This window comes from Lithobates pipiens, unplaced genomic scaffold (assembly GCF_037356315.1).
Source record: "Lithobates pipiens isolate NorthernLeopardFrog02 unplaced genomic scaffold, aLitPip1_a1.2 Scaffold_1, whole genome shotgun sequence".
Lineage (NCBI taxonomy): Eukaryota > Metazoa > Chordata > Amphibia > Anura > Ranidae > Lithobates > Lithobates pipiens.
In genome coordinates, this window is record NW_027507685.1 from 15,960,343 (window position 1) to 15,982,269 (window position 21,927).

A 21,927-nucleotide genomic window follows, 5' to 3' on the forward strand; every position below is an offset into this window, starting at 1 on the left:
AAATTTCAAATTTTTATGATTTTTAGGAGAAAGTTATCACACTATTAACATCAACCGTCTTAGTGAAATCTCTCAAATCTTATTAGTTCCTTTTTCTGTTGTAATTTCCCAGTTTGGTGCAGCCACTAGCTCAGGAAATTTAAAGCCTCATTGGCATGTCTTCACAACTTATGGCAGAAAGGTGTACAAATAATCAGAGCATTCCATGCATTTTTTCGTTTTGCAGATTTTGTTTTGCCTGTCAACTGAAAAAGGCACCAGCGCTTCCTTTGTTTAAATATGACCCTTCAGCACGCTTTAGAAATTGTTGCCCATTTACTCTATTTCCTGCAGTCTAAAGACCCGTACACACGATCAGACTTTTTGACAACAAACATGCAAGTTAGCTGTTTTGGAGCAACATCTGACCGTGTGTACACTCCATCGGACAAACTTTTTCGGTTTTCATCTGACTTTTGTTGGCTGTGCGAAAGGACAAACTTTCTGGCAACAAAAGTCCGATGGACTGATCGTGTGCACAGAAAACCATAGGATTTTTGTACAAAGTACAAACAGGCATGCTCAGAACCAATGCAAAAGATCAGACAACAATACAGAAGTTGACCAAAGGTGGCGTTAAAGAGCAGAAAAAACACGTGATTTGGTGAACGTTGGCTGAAAAAGTCCTGCCGTGTGTATGCGATACAAGTTCTCGGCCAACGCCCTTTGTCCAAAAATCCACAGGAAAATTTGTACAAAGTCCGATCGTGTGTATGAGGCTTTAAGGGCCTTTCTGAAAGTGTTAAGGCCTGTACACACGGTCGGACTTTTTGACAACAAACATGCAAATTAGCTGTTTTAAGGCAACATCCGACCGTGTGTGCGCTCCATCGGACAAACTTTTTCAGTTTTCATCTGACTTTTGTTGGTTGTGGGAATGGACAAACTTTTTGACAACATAAGTCCGATGGAGCAAAGTCTGATCGTGTGTACACAAAACCATCTGACTTTTGTACAAAGTACAAACACACATGCTCAGAACCAATGCAAAAGATCAGACAACAATACAGAAGTTGACCAAAGGGGGCGCCGGAGTAATTGAATGTCCTCTTTTGAAGTGTCATCAGTACACTGAAATGTCACTATGTTCGTGTTTGTTGCCTAAAAAGTCAGATTGTGTGTATGCAATACAAATTTACGGCCAACGCCCTTTGTACAAAAGTCCACGGGAAAGTTTGTACAAAGTCCGATCGTGTGTATGAGGCTTTAAATACAAGTTATGCAACAGAGTTAAGGCTCATACACACGATCTGACTTTTTGACAACAAACATGCAAATTAGCTGTTTTATAGGCAACATCCGACCGTGTGTACGCTCCATCGGACAAACTTTTTCGGTTTTCATCTGACTTTTGTTGGCTGTGCGAACGGACAAACCTTCCAGCAACAAAAGTCCAATGGAGCAAAGCCATACAAAGTACAAACATGCATGCTCAGAACCAATGCAAAAGATCAGACAACAATACAGAAGTTGTCCAAAGGTGGCGGTAAAGAGCAGAAAAACAATGTAATTTTGTGAAAGTTGGCTGAAAAATCCTGCCGTGTGTATGTAATACAAGATCTGTCTGTTGGCGGAAAATCCAACTTTTTGTACACTCCATCGGACAATTGTCGGCTTTTCCGTGGACAAAATGTTGGATGGCAGGCTTTAAAATTTTCCACGGACAAATGTCGGATTTTCCAATCGTGTGTACACAAGTCCGGCGGACAAAAGTTCAAACACACATGCTCGGAAGCAAAGACGAGCTGGAAGTGGTCGGTCTTGTAAACTAGCATTCGTAATGGAGAATTAACATTCGTGATGAAATCTCGAAATGCAGCACACAATTCTCTTCCTCTTTTTTTCTAGTGATATCAAGAATAATATTATTATGCTTGTTATTTTTTTATTTTTTTTGGTGCAAGTTACCACAACACCATTATGCCGTAGTTTTTAAGATTAACCACTTCCCGACCAGCGCACGACGATGTACATCGACAGAATGGCACGGGCAGGCATATTGGCGTACAGGTACGTCCAATATTCAATGCCGCCCTGCCATCGGGAGCGCGCCACCGGCGGTGCGCTCCCACGCTGGTCGGGACCCCCGTGAGTCCGGTCGCGGGACCCGCGGACTCGATCGCCGCGGGCATCCCCGCGATCGTCTCACGGAGCGGCCGAATGGAGGAAATGCTGTGTAAACAACATTTCTCCATTCTGCCTAGCAACTAGTGACGCTGATCTCTGCTCCATGTGATTGGAGCAGAGATCAGTGTTCACTAAATGAAAGCCCAACCCCCCCACAGTTAGTAACACACCCCTAGGAACACTTAACCCCTACACTGCCACCCACTGGTTAACCCTTTCACTGCCAGTGTCATTTACACAGGAATCACTGCATTTATATAGCAGTGATTACTGTATAAATGACAATGGTCCCAAAAATGTCCGATGGGTCCCCCACAATGTCGCAGTCACAATAAAAATCGCTGATCGCCGCCATTACTAGTAAAAAAAAAAATAATAAAAAATTATTAATAAAAATGCTATAAAACTATCCCTATTTTGTAAACGCTATAACTTTTGCGCAAACCAATCAATAATCGCTTATTGCGATTTTTTTTACCAAAAATATGTAGAAGAATACGTATTGGCCTAAACGGAGGGAAAAAAATGTTTTTTTATATATTTTTGGGGGATATTTATTATAACAAAAAGTAAAAAATAATGCGTTTTTTTCAAAATTGTCGCTCTATTTTTGGTTATAGCGCAAAAAATAAAAACCGCAGGGGTGATCAAATACCACCAAAAGAAAGCTCTATTTGTGGGAAAAAAAGGACGTCAATTTTGTTTGGGAGCCATGTCGCACAACCGCGCAATTGTCAGTTAAAACGACGCATTGCCGAATCGCAAAAAGGGGTCTGGTCTTTGACCAGCAAATTGGTCCGGTCTGCAAGTGGTTAAAGATACAACAATGTTGGTGTTCCATGTTAATTTTACATTGTATTTTTTTAAATGTAACTGCCTATTCCCAAACTTTCATTTGAAGTAAAACACATAGCGAAGTATTATTCTACACATTTTTTTTATTGTGCATTAAAAAAAGAAAACAAATAAAATTATGCTATCTGCCAACAGAGCTTAAACAAAAAGTGCATTCCATGCATCCAAAAATATAGAAAATATACAAAAACAAATCATTATTCAATCAAAAAATGTAATAAAAGTGTCATGCATGTCTCCTGCTTCTTAATATAGGGGGTCAACAATGGCAAGAGTTGGTGAAAGCAGGGGTCTGTCATCTGGAGATATTTCCAAAAATCATCTGGATTATTCTCCTGGAGCTCCCACAGCAAAGGCACATGGCATAATTGGTCACGATTAATAAAGCAACTAATTTTTGGTCCAAGAAATCCTCCTCTTCCTGTTCCTGGACTGGACTTGGGTCAAAGCAATAACTCCAAAGCCAATAATAAATAACACATTATCTCCTCCAATTCTGCAACATGGCTGGTTGATGAACGGCCATTCAGAAACGAACTGAAAAGCGCAAAATGAAAAGCTTGAAATTAAAACAGCAAAATGAAAAGCATGAAATGAAAAGCACGAATCAACACTCAGCAAATTTCTACTTCTATCATATTTTAAATACATGTATGTATGCATCCTGTAAAGCTTGATGTGTTTCAGTGATATTGCCACCTCATCAGGAGCTGGTGCATACGACATATCTGTGAAGAAAGTATAAGTACAGCCATACCCCACTTTTAAGTACACAATGTGGGTTATTTACTAAAGCTGGAACGTGCAAAATCAGGCTCACTTCTGCATAGAAACCAATGAGCTTCCAGTCTGATTTTTCACTCTCCAGCTTTACTAAATAAACCCCATTGTGTCCTTAAAAGTGGGGTATGCCTGTATACTTTCTTCACAGATATGTCATATGCACCAGCTTCTGATGAGGTGGCAATGTCACCGAAACACATCAAGCTTTACAGGGTGCATACATACATGCATACATACCATGTATTTAAAATATGATTTACTATATGTACTAATTGCACCTGTTCAATGGTTTTCTATATGGAGCAACATTGGTTCATGATACCCGATACTGATTAATGTCTTATTTTTATCGTATAGATGTTTCACATTGGTCTATGGCCAATTACCAGCTTATCTTCCACATGGTAGCAGTACTTTAGATGCCATGTGATGTATACTCATTTACAAGTTGTGTATATTTGTCAAAATAAAGGTTTATACTTCATATCTGGCTTTGTTCATGTGCCTTACTCAAAGTCCCAACCCCCTTTTTTCTCTGCAATATGCTAGATACACTACATTGTTTCTTCCATTATGTCATATTATCTTACAGTGCTTACTTATTGACCAGTCAAATATGTTGTGAGCTAGAGATGTAATCATTAAGCAGGGGTTCCCCGGGAGGATTCCTCTGTATTAAAAATGTTTTGAGAACGGCTGGTTTAGGGGCTTCCATTGCTGGGAGCAACAGAGTTGCTATTTGAAATCAGTATTAGTGACAGGTATTTTATTTGAAATCAGTATTAGTGACAGGTATTTTATTTACAATCAGTATTAGTGACAGGTATTTTATTTACAATCAATAGTAGTGACAGGTATTTTATTTGAAATCAGTATTAGTGACAGGTATTTTATTTACAATCAGTATTAGTGACAGGTATTATATTTACAATCAGTATTAGTGACAGGTATTTTATTTGAAATCAGTATTAGTGACAGGTATTTTATTTACAATCAGTATTAGTGACAGGTATTTTATTTACAATCAGTATTAGTGACAGGTATTTTATTTACAATCAATATTAGTGACAGGTATTTTATTTGAAATCAGTATTAGTGACAGGTATTTTATTTACAAACAGTATTAGTGATAGATTCCGTTTAGCTCAATTGCAATACATGTTTTATGTGTTAAAATGTGATTTGTATTTATTATATTTAAAAGCAACATAGGCTCTACGTATAATACCTGTTGCACCATTTTTTATCATCTACTATACATTGATGTGATGTAGCATAAATAGATGCCCATAGAAACAATATTTTTGCTACTTAGTGTTTAATCTTGATTCAGTGGAGGTCACATTTGTTTACATATCTGCACTAATGAAAAATTACAAAACATATATCGTGGCAGTCTTTGACTGCAATAAAATATCCATGTCTCCAGCATTTCCATCGCCATAGCAACAAGGTGGTGAAAATCAACATTGTGTTTTTTTCCTCCCATCTAATTCTGAACAATTTAATAACAGCTGTGACATTTTAGTAGGAATTCACTATGGAGATTGTTGGAAGTTTACATTCATTTATTTTCCGCAAAGCTGTACATGGTGTTCTTATTGGTACCAATATATTACAATAGGTTTTGCTATATTGTCTGGCATGCCTTTAGAATTTGCTCAGCTTTGTAGATGTGATAAATTTAATACAACTCATTTTGCTCAGTACAGAATGGTCTAAGCATAACATTTCTTGCTATTTTCAGGTGGAAAAGCAAAAAAAAAAAAAATCCACCCTGTTTTGAATAAAATATGCCTTGGATAGCACACTATGTATCCTACAGACATTTAAATGTATACTCTGCATCCACCCCTAAACACAGTCCCTCCAGAAATTATATTTTTTCTGTATTCCCTATACAAAAAATAAATCAATTTTTTTTTTCAACTGTCTAATGCCGCATACACACGACCGGACTTTTTGACAGCAAAGGTCCGACGGAACGAATCCACCGGACAATTCGAATGTGTGTGGGCTCCATCGAACCTTTGCTTGCCGAAAATCCGGCGGTCTTTAGAAATGGAAAAATTGAAAACATGTTCTATCGGAACTCCGCCGGACCGAGAAATCCGTTCGTGTGTATGCTAGTCCGACGGTCAAAAACCGACGCTAGGGCAGCTATTGGCTACTGGCTATGAACTTCCTTATTCTAGTCCAGTCGTACGTCATCACGTTCAAATCCGTCGGACTTTGGTGTGATTGTGTGTGGCCAAGTCTGTTCATTCGGAAAGTCCATCGGAACTCCGCCGAAAGTCCATCAGAAAGACCATCGGACCTAGTCCCTCGAAAAAAGTCCGGTCGTGTGTACGCGGCATTACTTACATCGTTTATTGGATGCTATGTAAAACACCTCTTTATATAAATGTATTAATGTAGCAAGTATCTCAGTAACTGCAGGGCAGAATAGCCAACACTATAAGCACTTCCCATTATCATACTATGGGACCTGTTTGTAATGATTGATCAGTTTGCCAATCATTCGCAGCTGAATGCCTGTTGGAAGATGTGTTTTTAGCACAATCACTATTCACATTAGCCTAGAGTATGTTTTTGTTATCTTCAATGGAAAAGCAAGATCTCAGTAACAATCTAGGTATTGATACTATGATCAATGTTCCTGTCCCATTCCTTTTACAATGTAGACCAATTGGCTTTAAATGGTAAATGATTGATTTTACAGAAATAAAAATCTACATGATTCATTTTGTTCACCTGCAACAGAAGTGCAACCTACAATATATGTAGAAGAGCCCATGTAGGTCAAAGCTGGCATGATTATTGAACCTTGTATTAATATATATATATATATATATATTTATATATATATATATATATATATATATATATATATATATATATTTATTTATTTATTTATTTATTTTTTTCTTAATGAGTTACTAAAAGTAGAACTTACATGTTTTTGCTACTTTTTTTTAAATCATTTTCCTCCTGTGAGTTTCCTCTTCATACTACCCCCTGCCAGCACTATCTGACTCGCAGTGTGTGTGCGCCTACTACATAGTTGGCAACATTGTTAAAACATTTTAACAGGACACTTTGGTTTGGTTGGTTTAAAGTAAATACTGGGTGTGGGTTAAAGGGGCCTTGACTCAAAGGGGGTGTGGTTAGAGTCTGAGATGGACAAGGGATGGAGGGAGAAAGAAAGGGGAAGGAGGGTGAAAAACAAGGGAAGAAAGTGGGATAAAGGAACAGCAGGCCCAGATCCTACACCACAATAGAAATATATGTATTTTAGAAAGTTTAACAATCAGCAGATAAAGATACTTCAAACACCTGGTGTTAGCGCTTCAATCATCCTGACACCATGGTTGTTATGGTGGCAGAATGATTGAAGCACATTTTTTCTATTATTACATTGTAATATAAAATGAAATAGTTCAACTCACCATAATGCAGAATCAGTGGCAGCCCTGAGCGTGTCACTTGCCACGGCACCTGCCACCAGATGCCATCAGGTGTCCCCAGCAGATTCCCTCCTTACATCAGGCATTTCCAGCAGAATCCCTCCATACATCAGGCATTCCCAGTATAGTCCCTCTTTACACCAGGCACGCCCAGCAGAGTCTGTCCTTACATCAGGTATCCCCCAGTGGAGTCCCCCTTACATCAGGTGTTCCCTAGTGGAGACCCCCTTACATTATGTATCCCCCAGCGGAGCCCCCCTTACATCAGGTGCCCCGCAGCAGATTCCCCCTTACATCAGGTGTTCCCCAGCTTAGTCCCCTTTACATCAGGTGTCCCCCAGCAGAGTACCCCTTACATCAGGTATCCTCAGTGGAGTCCCCCTTACATCAGGTGTCCCCAGTGGAGCCCCTCCTTACATTAGGTGTCCCCAGTCTAGCCTCCCCTTACATCAGGTGTCCCCCTAGCAGAGTCCCTACTTACATCAGGCATTCCCAGCTGAGTCCCTCCTTACATCAGGCATTCCCAGTGGAGTCTCCCTTACATCCGGTGTCCCCCAATGGAGCCCCTCCATACATCAGGTGTCCCCAGTGGAGCCCCTCCTTACATCAGGTGTCCCCAGGGGAGCCCCTCTTTACATCAGGTGTTCCCCAGCGGTGACCCCCTTACAACAGGTGTCCCCCAATGGTGTCCCTCTTACATTAGGTGTCCCTCTTACATCAGGTGTCCCCCAGCAGTGTCCCCCTTACATCAGGTGTCCCCCAGCGGTGTCCCCCTTACATCAGGTGTCCCCCAGCAGTGTCCCCCAGTGGAGCCCCCCTTACATCAGGTGACCCCCAGTGGAGCCCCCCTTACATTAGGTGTCCCCCAGTGGAGCCCCCTTACATTAGGTGTCCCCAGCGGAGTCCCTCCTTATATTAGGTGTCCCTCAGTGGAGCCCCCTCTTACATTAGGTGTCCCCCAGTGGAGCCCCCCTTACATTAGATGTCCCCCAGTGGAGCCCCCCTTACATTAGGTGTCCCCCAGTGGAGCCCCCCTTTCATGATGTGTCACCCAGTGGAACCCCCCTTACATCAGGTGTCCCCCAGTTACATCAGGTGTCCCCCAGCAGGGTCCCCCTTACATCAGGTGTCCCCCAGTGCACCCCCTTACATCAGGTGTCCCCCAGTGAAGCCCCCTTACAACAGGTGTCCCCCAGTGGAGCCCCTCTTACATTAGGTGTCCCAGCAGTGGAGTGTCCGCCGCCATTACAGTAGACCAGCTCTGTGTAAGACAGGTCACCTTCCAAGGAGAACAAATAAGAGGCAGTGCCAGCTGGGTGGGTGCCAATAGAAATTGATCTGCCACCCACGTCTGCCCCGTGGCCTTTCCCACAACAGGTCACAGACCAGCAGCAGGCCGGGGTGTGGGCAGCAGCTGAATTTCTATTGGCAGCCACCCACCCGGCTCCAAATATTGTTTGTTCCGCTTGGCGAGTGACCAGGCTATATGAGATATGGTCTTCTCTAAAATGGACCTCTAGTGGCGGTGAAAAAAAGGAAGAATGCAGATTTCCCAGGACAAAGGTCTAAATCCCAGGAATGTCCCAGGAAATGTCCCAGGAAATTCGGAACAGTTGGCAACCATGCCACTATGCCTGTTGGAACCTATAGAGTCCTGCTGGAGCCTCCACTTTTTGCCCACTCCCATTTAGAAGTACAAACTTACACCCCGTTCATATCTGGCGTTTTGTGTTCTTTGAATTGCTGCGATTCTGTCCGCAATCCCAAATCGCACTGCAATAGTGGCAAAATGTGCCACGTGTGTTCGAGCGCCAATTATTTTAACCACTTTAGCCCCGTAAGGATTTGCCCTCTTAATGACCAGACCATTTTTTGTGATACGGAATTGACGTCCTTTTTTTTCCCACAAATAGAGCTTTCTTTTGGTGTTATTTGATCACATCTGCGTTTTTTTTTTTTTTTTTGCGCAATGTTTTTAAAAAAATATATTTTTTTATTTTCTGCTATAATACATATAAAAAAAATACAAATTTATTCATCAGTGTAGGCCAATATATATATTTTCTACATATTTCTGATAAAAAAAATCACAATAGCATATATTGATTGGTTTGCGCAAAAGCTATCGCGTCTACAAACTACGTGATAGATTTAGGGACTTTTTTAACTGTTTTTACTGCTAATGGGAGTGATCTGCGATTTTTAGCGGGACTGCAACATTGCGATGGACAAATCTGACCCCAAATTACACTTTTTGGGGACCAGTGACATTATTGATCAGTGCTATAAAAATGCACTGATCGATGTAAAAATTACACTGGCAGGGAAGGGGTTAACAGGATCAAGGGATCAAAGGGTTAAGTATGTTCCCCCAGCATGTTCTGACTGTAGGGGGATGGGCTTATTGGAACATGACAGATTGCCGTTCCCGATCACTGGTAACAGCAGATCTCTGTCATGTCTTCTGGCAGAACGGGGAATCACCTTGTTTACCCATTCTGCTTCTCCTCACTGCGATCGGCAGACATCAAGTCCGCGGGACCTGCGGGCATGCTCCTGCACTGCCGGCGGCATGCTTGCGCTATACTTCTTACACGGACCGACGTACAGGTAAGTCAGTTTGCACAGGAGAGCCGACCTGCTGCAGTATATCTGCGTAAGCAGCTCGGCAAGTGGTTAAATAGCACCTAAATGAGGTGTGGTTTTTCCCAAATTGTCGTGCGATAAATTGGGCTGCAATCGAGGCAAAGGGCATAGTGCGAGTCTAGACTTGTGCACAACGGAAAATTTCGTTTAGTTTCGGTTCGTTGTCATTCGTAAAATACATCATTTCGTTCTGTTATATTCGTTATGTTACGTTAATACGTTTTCGGATAATTCATTATTATTCGTAGAGTGTCGAATTCATTCGTTCGTATTCGTTGAAATTCGCTATCTATGTATGTATAGACATTCATGATAATGATTCGTAGTTTGGAAAGTCGTTTGTTTATTGAATCTTTTAACACAACAATGACAACGTCTCTTCTCCTCAGCTCAAATACAATACAACACCATTCTAACTCAGTTCTCAGGAATGCACTTTGCCAGTAATCCATCCTCCGGCACAAAATTAATTAGCTGATTGGACTATAAGATTTACTTTGAGCTGACCTTTTGTTTCATTAGATCTTTAAAGAATTACCGAATCATGTCGAATTCATTCAAATTAATTTGTTTATATTTCTTTCGTATTCGTTGTTATTCGTTATTATTTTATTCGGACATTTGGATGCATCCAAATGTCCGAAAGATGACATATTCGGCCAAATTTCGATTCGTTATGAAGCGAATTGCACAAGCCTAAGTGCGACAACGATAGCAAAACTGCTCCATGATAGCTACCATTGAGAATGAATGGCACCCGAACATGCGTGGTGTATTTTGCCACTATAGCAGTGCAATTTGGGATTGCGTGCAGAATCACAGCGATTCTGCCTGAGATACTGAAATGCCAGATGTGAATGGGGCCTTATGAATAGCCGATCCCAGCACCAAACTCACAGACAGAGAGAGAGAGGGACACAGTGCCAAAGCCATGCCTCTACTCCTCCACAGCGGTGACAGCACATCCTGATTCAGTGTAGCTTTGGCTCAGGGCCGTTTTTAAGGCAGGGCAAAAGGGGAAGCTGCCCTGGGCCCTGCCTCATACTTGCCAATTATTCCAGTTGAAATTCCCTTGCCCCTTGAAGTTTTAGTCCCATGCTGTGTTCTGATATCTCAGTGTAAAGTGCTGCTACTAATGCTGCCCAGCTCTGCCCTATTGCTTTGTACAAATGACTCACCTGAAGACCCTGTGTTTACATGTAAATAACCGGCAATCATATGCAAATAGCGGAGACTTTCATATGTAAATAGCTGTATCCGGCGGCATGTATATGTAAATAAAGGCGGCATTCATATGTATATCACACCCTCTACAGTGAGGAGATGATGTGCTGTAACCTCTAGCAACCAATCAGTGAGTAGTATTACTGTACAGTAATCTCTAGCAACCAATCAACAAGCAGAAATCATGTGCTGTAACATCTAGCAACCAATTAGCGAGCTGTAATGTGTGCTGTAACCTCAAGCAACCAGTCAGTAAGCGGTAATGATACACTTTAACCTCTGGCAACCAAACGCAGTCACTGCCTGATCTGATACAGTAAACGGATTTTAAGTCTAGCTGCTATTTATTGTATGTCTCAGAGCTGGTGGAGAGCAAAATTGTATGGGGGGGGGAGGGCCCAAGAAAATGTTTTCCCAGGGTCCAATCAATATTAAAGATGGCCCTGCTTTGGCTCCGTGTCTCTATCATTGTATTTCTAAATGGAAGTTCTCAGATAGTCGAAACTCCTGTAAGATTCCATAGGTTCCAGTGGGCACAAGGAGCACACACATGCTGGGAGTTAGGCAGTTGGCTTGTGCAATGCGTTTCATAACGAATCGAAATTCGGCCGAATTTTACATCTTTCGGACATTCGGATGCATTCGAATGTCCGAATAAAAAAATAACGAATAACTACGAATATGAAAGAAATATAATGAATGAATTCGAATGAATTTGACATGATTCGTTAATTCTTTGAAGATCTAATGAAACAAAAGGTCAGCTCAAAGTAAATTTTATAGTCCGATCGGCTAATTAATTTTGTGCCGGAGGATGGATTACTGGCAAAGTGCATTCCTGAGAACTGAGTTAGAAGGGTGTTGTATTGTATTTAAGCCGAGGAGAAGAGACGTTGTCATTGTGTGTGTTAAAAGATTCAATAAACAAACGACTTTCCAAACTACGAATCATTATCACGAATGTCTATACATACATAGATAGCGAATTTCAACGAATACGAATGAATTAATTCGACACTCTACGAATAATAACGAATTATCCGAAAACGTATTAACGTAACATAACGAATATAACAGAATGAAATTATGTATTTTACGAATGACAACGAACCAAAACTAAACAAAATTTTCCATTGTGCACAAGTCTATTAGGCAGCATAGCCAGGAGGCAGTATGGGGAGGAATCTCAGAGAAGAAAAGACATAAAAATAACAGAAAGAGCATGTGAGTTCTGCTATAAGCAGCTCATTTAGCTTAAAAAAATAAAAATACATGGACTTTAATATCAATTTAAAGAACAACTCTGGGGCAACAAGTATAATTGGGTAATGGCCTGTTAAGGTAAGGCATTGTCATATAGCTAAACTCCAGCCAAAAAAGGAGACAAGACCTTGAAATGTATACATAAATCAAAGTTGAGGGTTTGAATTTCTCATCCAGACATAGTTATCTATTCTAATCCTAGTACTCTTGTGATCTAGGAATCATCGTTTCTTTTTTTATTAACGCTGAGTTATCCACAAACGCACCCACCATGGGATCTTTGCTGTCTCTTACATATAGAATTCTTGATGTATCAGAGTATGAGTACTAGGAGCTTTCTTTCTCCCTTGGAGGTCTCAATATTATTGATGATACATCAAGCAGAGAGGGAGGAAGTAAGTACAGATTCCAAAAAGCATAACAACTTGCCCAACAAGGGAAACCCTCTGGACTGCAGTGGATTACACAGAAGTCTAATTCACATATGTTTAATGCATATCCTCATTAGCATTTGACATTCACTGGTTGTTTTTACTTGATGCCTGGAATTGCTTTCTAAAGCTGGGTTTACACATGTTAACACAACAAAAAGCACCAGAAAAGTCCACACTTCAGTGCATTGCCATATGTTGTGCTGAACTGCAACACAAGTGCATTGAGAAGATACATAGGGTGCCATTCAGAATTTAAATGGTACTGTATCACACCGAGGAGTAGACATGTGCAGAGTGAAATATTTCATTTCGGAATTTCGTTTTCGTCCGAAAAATTAATTTATTTAGTTACTCCCGAAATTAGTTTTTATTTATTTTGTTTTTCGTTCAAAAATTGCATTCGTCCGAAAATCCACATGGATTACGGTCGAATCTGTCTTTGAAGGCTTATGGTGTCTGTCAAATGTATAAAGAAGATTTGACAGATCTGCTAAACTCTATATAGCCTATAGGCGGAGCATTTGACTGATTGCAGCGTCGTACAGTTTCGATGCTCCGTCGAATATTATTATACACGTGTGTGTTTTCCGTTGCTTTGTCGAATCTCCGTCGTTCATGTTGAATGAATGGTCTAAGTCTCACAGTGTCAGGTGTCAGATAGTGAGTGACTGATAATGACGAATATGGCGGAAACCCATTGTGAGGGCGACATGGAGGCATTGGAGGACGTTCCTGGGCCATCTACAAGTGTTTCTGTATGTATTATACTCATTCAAACAGAAACTGGTGGACTGGTGATAGCGATCACTGATCAGATAGGTAACAAGATTCTATAATAATAAATCCCCCCCACAACACAGGCAGCCTCTGAGGCTATCACAACAACACTAGCAGCAACACTAGTATCACTATAAGGTTCTCACACTAACACAATAGCAGCAGATTATTAGGAAAAAGCTAAGTTGAACTGTAGCTTGCTTCACTATTGTTCTGCTGCTGTGCTTATGCTTAATAATAATTTGGGTTCTCTGACAAGTGACAATTCAAACGGACCAGTTAAGATTGACTGTCTTCTGAAATGATTCAGTGTGTGTCTCTCTCTGCTAGCAATCGTAAGTGAAAGTAAGTTGGCTGTACGTGTGTACTTAGTTCTAGCTATTTTACTCTTTGGTTACAATCAGCCAATAATAACATTCATCATCATCATTATTTTTATTTTACTTCCCCCACCCAATTCCAGAATCTTTTCTCTCTGTCGAATCTTTTCTCTATATGTCGAATCTTTTCTCTCTATGTCGAATATTTTCTCTCTGTCGAATCTTTTCTCTATATAATCTTGGACTAATAGAGGTGAGGGTAACAAACAACAAAGGATTCGCCCTGGGACTTTAAATGAAGTGGGTACTGTTTCCGCCAGTAAACATAACAGTAGTAAATATAATATATGGTTTATTCAAGTACAATTGTTTACATGGATAAATAACATCAACGGTTGCCAATATAAAATATATAAACAAGGAGTATTGGTACATAAATGTAGAAGTAGTACATGGTACACGGGCATCATACTACCCGACTAGTTTCGTGAGATCCAGCTCGCTCTTCAGGGGTGGATGTGTGTAACAATGTACCTAGGATGAACAAAAATATATATGTTTGGCAATATAGCACAGTATTAGTTATAACAGCGCAGGGTAGGAGGGGTTGTAGGCCCCCCCATACTTACCACTGAGCTTGGCCATGGCTCCAGGTGTGCAGCCTCGAGACGGCAGCAGCGTATGCCTCCCCTGGGAGCTGAGGGGGCAGGATCAAATTGGACCCCATCCAGGGCCAAACGGAGAGCAGGCATGGCAAAGGTGTAGTGATGTATCCCTAGGGTCCTCATTGGTCGATAAAACGTATAGGCTGTGAACATAAGTATGTTTGTCAGGCATCTGAAGTAGTAGAGTAAAATCAATAGATATTGGTATAAAGATATGTATGCATGTATGCATGAATGAAAGGCCTGAGCCAAAAGTTGTAGGGCCATGAAGATGGTTAGAAACCTAGGACAACAGAGGGGTACTACCAGGTGACAAAGAGAGGGGGGAAAGAGGTGAACTACAATTGTGTGGGTAGTGATGTATCCCTAGGAACCTCATTAGTCCATAAAGCGTATAAGCTATAAACAAATATGTTTATCAGGCATCTAAAGTAGTAAAGTAAGATCAATGAGTATAGGCATAAAGATATGTATAGCCAAGTAAAGCCTGAATCAAGGATGGTAGGGACATGGAGATGGTGGAAACCATAGGGTAGCAAGGGGGTACTGGCAGGTGACAAGGTAAGAAAAGATCACTACACCTTTGCCATGCCTGCTCTCCGTTTGGCCCTGGATGGGGTCCAATTTGATCCTGCCCCCTCAGCTCCCAGGGGAGGCATACGCTGCTGCCGTCTCGAGGCTGCACACCTGGAGCCATGGCCAAGCTCAGTGGTAAGTATGGGGGGGCCTACAACCTCTCCTACCCTGCGCTGTTATAACTAATACTGTGCTATATTGCCAAACATATATATTTTTGTTCATCCTAGGTACATTGTTACACACATCCACCCCTGAAGAGCGAGCTGGATCTCACGAAACTAGTTGGGTAGTATGATGCCCGTGTACCATGTACTACTTCTACATTTATGTACCAATACTCCTTGTTTATATATTTTATATTGGCAACCGTTGATGTTATTTATCCATGTAAACAATTGTACTTAAATAAACCATATATTATATTTACTACTGTTATGTTTACTGGCGGAAACAGTACCCACTTCATTTAAAGTCCCAGGGCGAATCCTTTGTTGTTTGTTATATATTACAGGGATGGAAGTGTGTCACTGGGGACACCAGACCTTTTCCTTTGTCTCTATAATAGAGGTGAGGGTAGGCACATTCGACCACAGGTTCAATAGACACAGATTGTTATTATCAGAGTCACGTCGAATCTCCTATTCTATATCGAACTGTTGTAACAATGAAAACCAAAATAAAGCATTTATTTATGTCGGATTTTTCGTTTTTCGGATTCTGCGCTTTCGTTATCGTTTGTCAAAACGAAAACGAAAATACCTGAAATTCGGACAAAAATGCATTCGGACAAAAACGAATGCACATGTCTACCGAGGAGCATGTAACGTGCGTTAACCACAGCACAGTACAGTATACAGTAGCTTATGGGGTCTATTTAAAAATGTTATCACACAAGATTTACACTATTTTCACCAAGGATTCACACCTTTTTCTAATCAGATGTGTGAATCCCAGGTAAAAGTTGTTTGAAAACATTTATAAATTGACCCGTAAGTGTAATAAAACATATATATTACAATAAGAAACCAAAACAGCATCTTATTAATGACACTAGGTTTCTATGATTTAATATGCTTTCCTTTCTAAGATGTATAAAGCTTATGTCTTATTTTACAACACAGACCAGTCAAATCTTATGCTGCTGGGAGAGAATTAACATTTGTGTTTTGAGAACAACACTCTCATTCTCCTAAGATTCCAATGAACCAGGATTATCTTGGTGCTCCTTCATTTGGTGTACAAAATCCTTTTTGTTACTAATTGCCTTTCCCTTTGTTGCCTACTTGAAATATGTAATTATGAAGTCATCCTGCAGTTCTCAGTTTTGGAAAAATATTTTTTCATACAGAGATCTTAGAAGTGGCTACATGGGGTTTGTGTGTTCTACTTGATTTAATACAAAAGTATTGTGCAGTGGTATTGTTGTATATTCAAACTATTTGCTGTAATGTCAAGGGAAACATATCTTCTGAGGATGGGTGGTCATAGATGGGCAGATATCTTGCAGGGAATGATGGGCGAGGAAGTATCTTCTGAGCCTCTTATTATTATGTTCTTCATAGCGTTGGTCAGTATAGAACCCACCTACTCTTATCACATACGCTTAAGTAGACTGCTTAATATTCAGCCTGGGCCTGAGCAACAGGTTAGTCTTTCTCCTCATGCACAGTATTTGGATCTGCATATCTTCTGTCTGCTCATTCCCTGGATTCAGGTTTTTCCGTCTTCTGTCTGCTCATACCCCGAAGTCTGGCTTCTGTCTGTTCTTGCCTTTAACTCCTGCCAATTATTTGGACTTTTTTATCCTGATATTAGACCTGTTATAGGGCTGCTATTGTTAGTTTCTGCTCTGTCCACCTGTCTGGAACCTGGCATCAGTTTGTGGATGCCTGGTCTGATTGTCAGTCTGCTGACTGCCACTGTCTGCTGCTTACTCTGACCATCTGTCTAAAGATTTATGCCGCGTACACACGACCAGACCTTTCGAGGGACTAGGTCCGACGGTCTTTCCGTCTGACTTTTGGCAGAGTTCTGACGGACTTTCCGAATGAACGGACTTGGCCACACACAATCACACCAAAGTCCGACGGATTTGAACGTGATGAGGTATGACCGGACTAGAATAAGGAAGTTCATAGCCAGTAGCCAATAGCTGCCCCACCGACGGTTTTTGTCAGTCGGACTAGCATACATACGAACGGATTTCTCGGTCCGGCGGAGTTCCGGTGGGAAAATTTAAAACATGTTCTATTTCTAAAGTCCGCCGGATTTTTGGCAAGCAAAGGTCCGATGGAGCCCACACACGATCTAATTGTCTGACGGGCTTGTTCCGTCGGACCTTTGCTGTCAAAAAGACCGGTCGTGTGTACATGGCATTAGAGCACTCTGTCCTGCCTCATGGTCAGCTGTTACTCCTTATGACCTTATGGGTCCATCAAACTCATTGTCATTGCTTTTTTTGTTATGGAACTGATTGGATGTATTATCACCTTGGATTTTTTTTCAAGAGGGTTATAAGATTTTAATTAATGATATTCACAGTTGCAAATCGTTATGGGGTTGATTGACTAAACACACATAGACTGTGCACTCATTTTACCCAGGGCTTAGTGAATGCAGTGAAGCTCTAGGGATTTCCACCATCCAATCATATGCAAGCAAAACATGTTTTTTTTTTTTTTTTTTTTCCTTGTACCTGAATGGGTATTCTTTACAAAGTGTAGATTTACCACATTCACTAAGGTCTGGGGGAAATCAGTGCAACTTGACTTGCAAAGTACATGGTCTGAGTGTCTTTAGCAAATCAAACCCATGGGTTTGTTTCAAAATAGCTATGAAGGTATTTTCATAGCTCTTTGTTGTAAAAGATCATACATTGCATTTTAAATTGGAGTTCCTAAATTTGTATTCAATTAAAGGTCACCCAATTGTCTTTATTAAAGAAATGTAAAAAAAAAACAAAACAAAAGTAATACATTTATAAAGCAGACAAACTCTAAATTTAGTTTGATTTAAAGAATATGTAAGCACTTTGTTTTGGATAGAGTAATGAAGGGTTAGAACCCCAGTCACATTTTTATTGCTACCTGTGTCCCCGTTAGGTAGGTTCACCCTTTGTATTTACTCTGATGGCCATTGTCATTGAGACTAAAAATGTTTAGAAATACAAAATCTTACTGTTGCTAGATGTAGAGGTGAGGTCAAATCTGCCAGTAGGGGCGCCTGTTGCTAATCAGCAGTCTAGGGGGGAATTTCCACCACTTTGGTACCTGCTCCCACTTCCATGTAAAATCGCAGTACAGCGATCGTGAGGATCTACAGAGTTTCTGGCCCCTCCTCCTTTCACCCTGCTGCCTTCTGGGAGACACGCAGGTCCCAGAAGACAGCAGGACTATTCAGAAAGCACACCGTGATCAGCGCATGCGCTCTAGGAAACAGATTGCGATGCCCCAAGGCTTCAGTTCCTGTTTCCCTTAGTGAAGATGCCGGCGCCTGCACCCAAAGCCGACTGACGAATTGGCTAGGCGTGCTAACATTTTGGGATACCTAGACAGGTAAGTGTCCTTATATTAAAAGTCAGTGGCTACAGTATTTATAGTTGCTGACTTTTATTTATTTTTACTTTTTTTACAGGCTGGAAAGACTTCTGACACCCACAATACAGAGTTGCAGCAGGTCACATGACTTAGAAAGTTTTGTTTGTACAAGCAATTACCCACCTTAGATGGTAAGCTCCTTGGAGTAGGGTCTGATATGAATATACAATATAAATATAATATATATATATATATAAAGTAATGTGTAAATTGTTGGTGCTATATTATGAATATATGTAATAATACTCATAAGACAAATAAATGTAAAAGATATAGATAATATCTCAATTCTCATAATTTCTCCCCAAAATAATTTGTTTTGAAAGATCTGCATGCCATGTCGATAGTTTGAGTCAGCAGGAAATTATCATTATAGCCAAATGGTACTCAGTGAATTCCAAGACAATGCAAAATCTTCAATTTTTTGTTGCTGTAGATAAAAGATCCTTCAGGTATGCCAGTAGAGATTTCTTAACTGTAAATGTAACAAGTTTACAATTCTAGAGAAACACTCTAAAATTCCATCTCAATTCTGTCAATTTGCTGAGAATGAACACAGATGTGCGACACACATACCATGCTTTGGAGTATTTTTCTGTCTAGTTTAGTGGGGGGAGAATGGGGAGTGTGTTTTCATTTCAAAGAGGAATAATAAGTACAAAGTAATTGTTGTCCCTAATAAATAGAAAAGAAGCTAATCTGCAGATTATGGAACACCTCGACAGCTATCAACTTCATTTGCACAATAGTATCAAACACAAACAGAGAACGCCTGAGGGAACTGAAGTTCAGATAAATTGCTTTCAGAATCATTTTCTACAATTGTGGTTATTTAAATTCACCTCCTATTGTTGCACTTGTGGTTTTGTTTTAAGTTAATGCAGTCATCCCCCGACCACATTAAAAAGGGGATTGTTATTGTCTAAGTCTTTGTGTGACAAAGCAGCTGCTAAACATTGTCCATGCCTGCCTGACCTTTTTTCCTTTTTGTCCTTTCCTAATGTATTTGCACCTACTGCTACCCATTATCCAAAACAACAAAGTTTTTTTTAATGCAGAGATAATCCTCAGTGAACACATGGGTTGTGTTCATCCTCTATCCTTATGTAAGGGTGGCCATACACCCAACTCAATTTGGATGTCCAGTCTTTGGCAAATTTGGCTAAATCTACTGTTCTTGTTCCATTGAGATCCTAACTTTCAGAGAGTTCAGGGGAAAATAGGTGTGGTTGTCTGAGGACCAGATATACCGTATATGAAGATGTAGTTCCTTTAGCAAACATGGCAACTGCAAGCAACACAACTGCCTTTGAGGCAGTGTAAGGTCAGTTGGATAATGTTTTGTATGAAAGGTCTTTCCATGAGTACTAGACATGTGCATTCGTTTTCGTCCGAATGCATTTTCGTCCGAATTTCAAGTATTTTCGTTTTGACAAATGATAACGAAAGCGCAGAATCCGAAAAACCGAAGATCCGACCAGGGCTGTCTTTAATATTGATTGGACCCCGGGCAAAACTTTCCTTGGGGGCCCCCCATGCAGTTTAGCTCTCCACCTGCTCTGAGACATACAATAATTAGCAGTTAGACTCAAAATCAGTTTACTGAATCATATCAGGCAACTATTGTGATTGGTTGCCAGAGGTTAGTGTATCATTACCGCTCACTGATTAGTTGCTAGAGGTTACAGCACACATTACGGCTCACTAATTAGTTACAGGTTACAGCACATGATTTCTGCTTGTTGATTGTTTGCTAGAGATTACTGTGGATATGACCTCATGCGGGCATGATATACATACCAATGTCGCCGGCCGCTGCTATTTACATATGAATGCCATTAATTTACATGTAAACACAGGGTCTGCAGGTGAGTCATCTGTACACAACAATAGGGCAGAGCTGGGCAGCATTAATAGCAGCACTTCACACTGAGATATCAGGACACAGCACAGGACTAAAACCTCAAGGGACGAGGGAATTTAAACCTGGATAGTTGGCAAGTATGAGGCAGCTGCTTTGGGCCCCACAACAATGACAGGGCCCAGGGCAGCTGCCCCTTTTGCCCTGCCTTAAAAACGGCCCTGGATCCGACATAAATAAATGCTTTATTTTCATTGTTACCACAGTTCGATATAGAATAGGAGATTCGACGTGACTCTGGCAATAACAATCTGTGTTTATTGAACCTGTCGTCGAATGTGCCTAACCTTACCTCTATTAGTCCAAGATTATATAGAGAAAAGATTCGACAGAGAAAAGATTCGACAGAGAGAAAAGATTCTGGAATTGGGTGGGGGAAGTAAAATAAAAATAATGATGATGATGAATGTTATTGGCTGATTGTAACCAAAGAGGAGGAGCAGTAAAATAGCTAGAACTAAGTACACACTTACAACCAACTTACTTTCACTTACGATTGATAGCAGAGAGACACACACTGAATCATTTCAGAAGACAGTCAATCTTAGCTGGTCCGTTTGAATTGTCACTTGTCAGAGAACCCAAATTATTATTAAGCATAAGCACAGCAGCAGAACAATAGTGAAGCAAGCTACAGTTCAACTTAGCTTTTTCCTAATAATCTGCTGCTATTGTGTTAGTGTGAGAACCTTATAGTGATACTAGTGTTGCTGCTAGTGTTGTTGTGATAGCCTCAGAGGCTGCCTGTGTTGTGGGGGGGATTTATTATTATAGAATCTTGTTACCTGTCTGATCAGTGATCACTATCACCAGTCCACCAGTTTCTGTTTGAACGAGTATATAATATATATACAGAAACACTTGTAGTTGGCCCAGGAACGTCCTCCAATGCCTCCATGTCGCTCTCACAATGGGTCGCGGCCATATTCATTATTATCAGTCACTCACTATCTGACACCTGACACTGTGAGACTTAGACCATTCATTCAACATGAACGATGGAGATTCGACAAAGCAACAAAAAACAGACACGTTTATAATAATATTCGACGGAGCATCGAAACTGTACAACGCTGCAATCATACATTTCCGGAGTCAAATGCTCCGCCTATAGGCTATATAGAGTTTAGCAGCTCTGTCGAATCTTCTTTATACATTCTACAGACACCTTCAAAGAAAGATTTGACCGTAATTCATGTGGATTTTCGGACGAATGCAATTTTTGAACGAA

General features: G+C 40.6%; 1 long non-coding RNA gene across 1 annotated transcript; it reads right to left on the bottom strand.

The window, feature by feature from the left end:
* Positions 1–14,270: 14,270 nt before the first annotated feature.
* On the bottom strand, positions 14,271–14,652 carry LOC143988021 (uncharacterized). The gene is made up of 2 exons (XR_013276734.1): positions 14,565–14,652; positions 14,271–14,469 (listed from the first exon to the last, which is right to left on the bottom strand). It is a non-coding gene; the product is annotated as an uncharacterized LOC143988021 (long non-coding RNA).
* Between the last annotated feature and the right edge of the window lie 7,275 nt (positions 14,653–21,927).